Source organism: Liolophura sinensis, chromosome 10 (genome assembly GCF_032854445.1).
Source record: "Liolophura sinensis isolate JHLJ2023 chromosome 10, CUHK_Ljap_v2, whole genome shotgun sequence".
In the NCBI taxonomy this organism is placed as follows: Eukaryota; Metazoa; Mollusca; class Polyplacophora; order Chitonida; family Chitonidae; genus Liolophura; species Liolophura sinensis.
Genome location: NC_088304.1, coordinates 24,509,860 through 24,516,580, shown reverse-complemented (window position 1 = coordinate 24,516,580; position 6,721 = coordinate 24,509,860).

Below are 6,721 nucleotides of genomic sequence, written 5' to 3'. Positions count from 1 at the left end.
GTTAAACTGTTATTCCAGGATTGAAAATCAGTCAAGCTTTAAATCAAAACGTATTTTTATAATGTGTAAAATTCTTTGGACTTAGATTGAAATTACGATTATATTTACATTTAAATGTATGAATGGACGAAATATCAACCTTATTAAAAATTTTATTTTATAAGTACATTTTTAGTATATCTCTGTAATTTTGTGAATTGTATAAAGCTCATTTGGCTTCATAAATAACGCTTTTGAACCTGTTAAGCTTTATTGTAATCGTTTGTATATAATTGTTTTTGGCATCATGTCCCTAATAAGTATAAGGAATCTTACGTTAGTCACGCTGTAGTGTGAAGCTACCTTATACACGGTTACAGTTAATAATTGATTTATACATAAATTCAAAACGCCGTGTTTAGCACTGACCTATAGCTGGTCTTGGCGTCATTTTATATTTTGTACATTTGTAATAAAACATTAACATTCGACTAAAGTTTTATATGTATTTTCAACGTTAGTACCCTAAGTATGAAGTTTAACATGGCGCGGATATTTGAGCCGGCAAAGTTAGTCTTTTTTATACAGATTTTGAAGTTTTTCCACTTCGGAACTCGACCCTCAAAATGTTGAATGGATAAGTGTAAACCCTAATATGTTGATCTTGAAAATCGAGGCCTTTTTATGCTAGCAGCTGTGATGGATTCTCGGCAAGCTAAGGACCGCCTCATTTTCTGGCATTTTGTACACCCGGGAATTTCCAACTTCCATCCATAAAACTCATACCTGTCGTAAGGTTGCACAATTTCTATGACAAAAATATCTACGACATTCCTTTTTATTGAAGGACTGGCTTTCAAGAAAATATATTTTCCACAAATGTGACTCTCTCCTGTGAGTTACTTCAATCCGTTTGAGAAAGGTGTTTGCGCTGACCAATCCCGATCCTTTGACCGATTGACCGTATATGGCTTACACGAGGGCTCAAAGACTTTCACTGCTTTATAAGGTCTACAATATATCTGTAACCAGAAGAAGACTTGGTTGTAACGTACATTTCGTCTCCGAAATTATTTGTTTTAAGCACTTTAATATTTTGGACAGACACTCAAGGCTGAAAAGATGTCTTCGGTCTATCTTTCTGCAGAAATCGGGTGAAAGCGAACTCTTGTCCCCCCCCAAATGGTCGCTAAATAAACGTGCGTGTTATTGGCACTGTACATGGTAAATTTAATCTTTATGGAACATTTTAAAAGTATATGCTTAAACGAGAAAGGTGTGCATTTTGGAACACTTCGGTGGAACACTTCAGTGTAACACTTCAGAGATAAACATGGTATCAGGGCTGATGACAAGGAGCTGATCGTTTGAATACCGGTACCAATTTAGTTCTCTTTTTTTTCTATACAAGTAGCAAATTTATATATTTTATTTTAAATGCAGTAAAATTACTCCTATGCTCTTATACTGCGAGACGGAGCCTATTGTGCATTCCATGGGCAGGAGAGAAATACTTTCATTTCGGCAGTGTACATTTCTTTTCCAGACAGACTGACATGACTGACAGAGAACTGTACATTAATTGAAATAGCCTGTATGGCCTTAATTGAGGCTATATATGATGTTGCATAACTCAATCCTGTAATTCGTGTCATGAGAACGTGCCCTCCGGTAGGCTCGTCTGGCTTGGCCAATGTCTATGAATACTCATGATAACGTGCCCTCCGTAGGCTCGTCTGGCTTGGCCAGTGTCTATGAATACCTTCGCCTTTTGTAGATGTCTGGGCCTTGTGTGTAATGGATACCAGTTGTAGGTGGACTGCCTCGGTGGCCTAATGGTTATAACGTCCGCCTCGAAGTTGGGATCGCTTGGCGTTTAGCGCTGAGTACGGTTCAGGTTAGAGCCCGGCGTTAGTATAATGTGACTGGGTGGATTGCCATGCCTGGTGTCTTTGGCATGATACTTCAGTAGCGGCAACCCTTTGGCGGTATTGAATCGCCCTTCACAAAAAGATACCGCATATTTATACACACCCCAAATAAGTCCTCGTAGTCATATGACTGAAACATTAAGAGCGATGTTACACCCCAACAACAACTCAAAACATACATGCTTAAAAAATATCCAGTATATAATGTCACATTAACATCTACCTAACCCAACATTTTGGGTCATTGAAAGGCTTTAACTACTTCGGTCACAAATGTATATACCACCCACGTTATCTTGTTGACTCATTCAAAAACATGTCCGTCAGACTACTGGTAAGATATCATACGTGGATGAGACTACTGGTAAGGTAGCATACGTGGATGAGACTGCTGGTAAGGTAGCATACGTGGATGAGACTGCTGTAAGGTTGCATACGTGGGTGAGACTACTGGCAAGGTAGCATACGTGGGTGAGACTAATGGTAAGGTAGCATACGTGGGTGAGACTACTGGTAAGGTAGCATTCGTGGGTGAGACTACTGGTTAGGTAGCATACGTGGGTGAGACTACTGGTTAGGTAGCATACGTGAGTGAGACTACTGGTAAAGTAGCATACGTGAGTGAGACAGCTGGTTAGGTAGCATACGTGGGTGAGACTACTGGTAAGGTAGCGTATGTGGGTGAGACTACTGGTAAGGTAGCGTACGTGGGTGAGACTACTGGTAAGGTAGCATACGTGGGTGAGACTACTGGTAAGGTGGCATACTTGGGTGAGGCTACTGGTAAGGTAGCATACGTGGGTGAGGACTACTGGTTAGGTAGCATACGTGAGTGAGACTACTGGTTAGGTAGCATACGTGGGTGCGACTACTGGTAAGGTAGCATGCGTAGCATACGCCGGCTATCATATTCAGCATACTAGTAAGGTAGCCTACGTAGCATCCAACTGATCAGTGGTTAAAACCCAGTCTGAAGGAAGATCAAGGTGGTTATCTCCCCTCATCTCATGACCTGATAAAGTCCCAAAGGAACCCGACTGAGCATAAACTGCTGTTAATTTGCCCGAGCATCCGGTCCAAGGATGGCCTATATTTATGTGATAAGCGCAGATCACTGACATCCTTGGCTTAAATACCTAAATCTTATCAATACATGGCCAGGTCATATTTACGGACGTTTTGCAACCATTGGTACCGACCTCTAAATGTTCTATAATTCTTCAGAAATCAAGTCAAACTTGGAGAAAAGGTCTGTTTTGAGCAACCAAGATATCATGGAATTACCACTCGACTACTTCATGAATGAGATAAAAACTGACCAGAACACCGTGAAGCCCCCGGCAAATGTATTTTCACCCGGCTTTTGTATGTTAGTATTTTCGTTCCACCGACTTGCTCGTCAAGAGGCTCTGCTACAATACATAACTTTTACTGTGTACGTCCTCTCGGCTACGAACTAGACCTTGCCAATATTAAGAGTCCATGGCCGATTTCTTGGCAATTGATATAATTAACAAAAGGCTCCTGAGACAGGGCACATAATGAGCTAAGTCCAGTAAAACTTACATTTACTACATGTGCGATCTCCAACCAGCCACTGTGATGTAGGCCACGGCTGACAGCCATCACAGGTTAGGTTTTACCTTGACTTTATAATTCCTAAGTGAAGAATGTACATATCCTGATAGATTCTAGCCATTCAAAAAACAAATAGACTGTCGTATTACTTTGAATCAATAGCGAATGACATTAAAGTTCCCATTAAAGCCGCTGACAGTTTTAACCAGACTTCGGGATCTGAAATTTTAGAGGATGAATTTGATGACTGTTTCTAAGGCATTTTTAGCCGCACTGGCAATGCCTAGTAATGCTACTGGAATTACCAACGGTCCAATATTTGTTAACTCCTTCGGCGATAACATTTGTGACTTATGTTCTATAGCCAAGCACCCACACACTAATGTCAAACAATCTCGCTTGTTTTTTTTATCCAACACGAAGATTAGGTAAGTTTACTAGCTTAAAAACCATTCAAAGTGACATTTTCACAGCGTTGATAACCTGAATGACCATTAAACCTTCCTGTAGCTGAAATACCGAGCCATAACCTGCATGACTTTAAACCTTCCTGTAAGAGAAATGCCGAGCGATAACCTGAATGACTATAAAACCTTCCTGTAGCTGAAATGCCGAGCCATAACCTGAATGACTATAAACCTTCCTGTAGCTGAAATACCGACCCATAACCTGAATGACTACAAACCTTCCTGTAGCTGAAATACCGAGCCATACCTGAATGACTACAAACCTTCCTGTAGCTGAAATGCCGAGCCATACCTGAATGACTATAAACCTTCCTGTAGCTGAAATGCCGAGCCATAACCTGAATGACTACAAACCTTCCTGTAGCTGAAATGCGAGCCATAACCTGAATGACTATAAACCTTCCTGTAGCTGAAATGCCGAGCCATAACCTGAATGAATACAAACCTTCCTGTAGCTGAAATGCCGATCGATAACCTGAATGACTTTAAACCTTCCTGTAGCTGAAATGCCGAGCCATAACCTGAATGACTATAAACCTTCCTGTAGCTGAAATGCCGAGCCATAACCTGAATGACTCTAAACCGTCCTGTAGCTGAAAATGCCGAGCCATAACCTGAATGACTCTAAACCTTCCTGTAGCTGAAATGCCGAGCCATAACCTAAATGACTCTAAACCTTCCTGTAGCTGAAATACCGAGCCATAACCTGAATGACTACAAACCTTTCTGTAGCTGAAATACCGATCGATAACCTGAATGGACTATAAACCTTCCTGTAGCTGTAAATGCCAAGCCAAAACCTGAATGAATACAAACCTTCCTGTAGCTGAAATACCGAGCCATAACCTGAATGACTTTAAACCTTCGTGTGGCTGAAATGCCGAGCCATAACCTGAATGACTACAAACCTTCCTGTAGCTGAAATGCCGATCGATAGCCTGAATGACTACAAACCTTCCTGTAGCTGAAATGCCGACCCATAACCTGAATGACTATAAACCTTCCTGTAGCTGAAATGCCAAGCCATAACCTGAATGACTACAAACCTTCCTGTAGCTGAAATACCGAGCCATAACCTGAATGACTATAAACCTTCCTGTGCTGAAATGCCGAGCCAAACCTGAATGACTACAAACCGTCCTGTAGCTGAAATGCCGATCGATAGCCTGAATGACTATAAACCGTCCTGTAGCTGACATGCCGAGCCATAACCTGAATGACTATAAACCTTCCTGTAGCTTAAATGCCGAGCCATAACCTGAATGACTACAAACCTTCCTGTAGCTGAAATGCCGAGCCATAACCTGAATGACTATAAACCTTCCTGTAGCTGAAATGTCGATCGATAACCTGAATGACTATAAACCTTCCTGTAGCTGAAATGCCGAGCCATAACCTGAATGACTATAAACCGTCCTGTAGCTGAAATGCCGAGCCATAACCTGAATGACTATAAACCTTCCTGTAGCTGAAATGCCGAGCCATAACCTGAATGACTATAAACCTTTCTGTAGCTGAAATGCCGACCCATAACCTGAATGACTATAAACCTTCCTGTAGCTGAAATGCCGAGCCATAACCTGAATGACTATAAACCGTCCTGTGGCTGAAATGCCGAGCCAAAACCTGAATGACTATAAACCTTCCTGTAGCTGAAATGCCGATCGATAGCCTAAATGACTATAAACCGTCCTGTAGCTGAAATGCCGAGCCATAACCTGAATGACTTTAAACCTTCCTGTAGCTGAAATACCGAGCCATAACCTGAATGACTATAAACCTTTCTGTAGCTGAAATGCCGACCCATAACCTGAATGACTATAAACCTTCCTGTAGCTGAAATGCCGAGCCATAACCTGAATGACTATAAACCTTCCTGTAGCTGAAATGCCGAGCCATAACCTGAATGACTATAAACTTTCCTGTAGCTGAAATGCCGAGCCATAACCTGAATGACTATAAACCTTCCTGTAGCTGAAATGCCGAGCCATAACCTGAATGACTATAAACCTTCCTGTAGTCGAAATACCGAGCCATAACCTGAATGACTACACACCTACCTGTAGTCGAAATGCCGAGCGATAACCTGAATGACTACACACCTACCTGTAGTCGAGATACCGAGCGATAACCTGAATGACTACACACCTACCTGTACTCGAAATGCCGAGCGATAACCTGAATGACTACACACCTACCTGTAGCCGAAATACCGAGAGATAACCTGAATGACTACACACCTACCTGTAGTCGAAATGCCGAGCGATAACCTGAATGACTACACACCTACCTGTACTCGAAATGCCGAGCGATAACCCGAATGACTACACACCCTACCTATAGTCGAAATGCCGAACGATGATAACCTGGATGACTACGAACCTACAAGTGGTTGAATTACCGAGCCATAACCTAAATGACTAACGGCGGCCAGCGTTATGGTGGGTGGAAACCAGGCAGAGCACGGGGGAAACCCACGACCATCCGCAGATTGCTGGCAGACCTTCCCACGTACGGCCGGAGAGGAAGCCAGCATGAGCTAGACTTGAACTCACAGCGACCGCCTTGGTGAGAGGCTCCTGGGTCATTACGCTGCGCTAGCGCGCTAACCCACTGAGCCATGGAGGAGGCCCCTCCCTCTGACTTTGTATACTGTTATATTAAGTCATGTCGCTACATGGCTGATTTGGTCGCGGGCAAACTGGGGATTTCTTTCTCTTTTCCTTATGAGAACCGAACTTTGGAGAGAGAGCACCCTTCGACGGT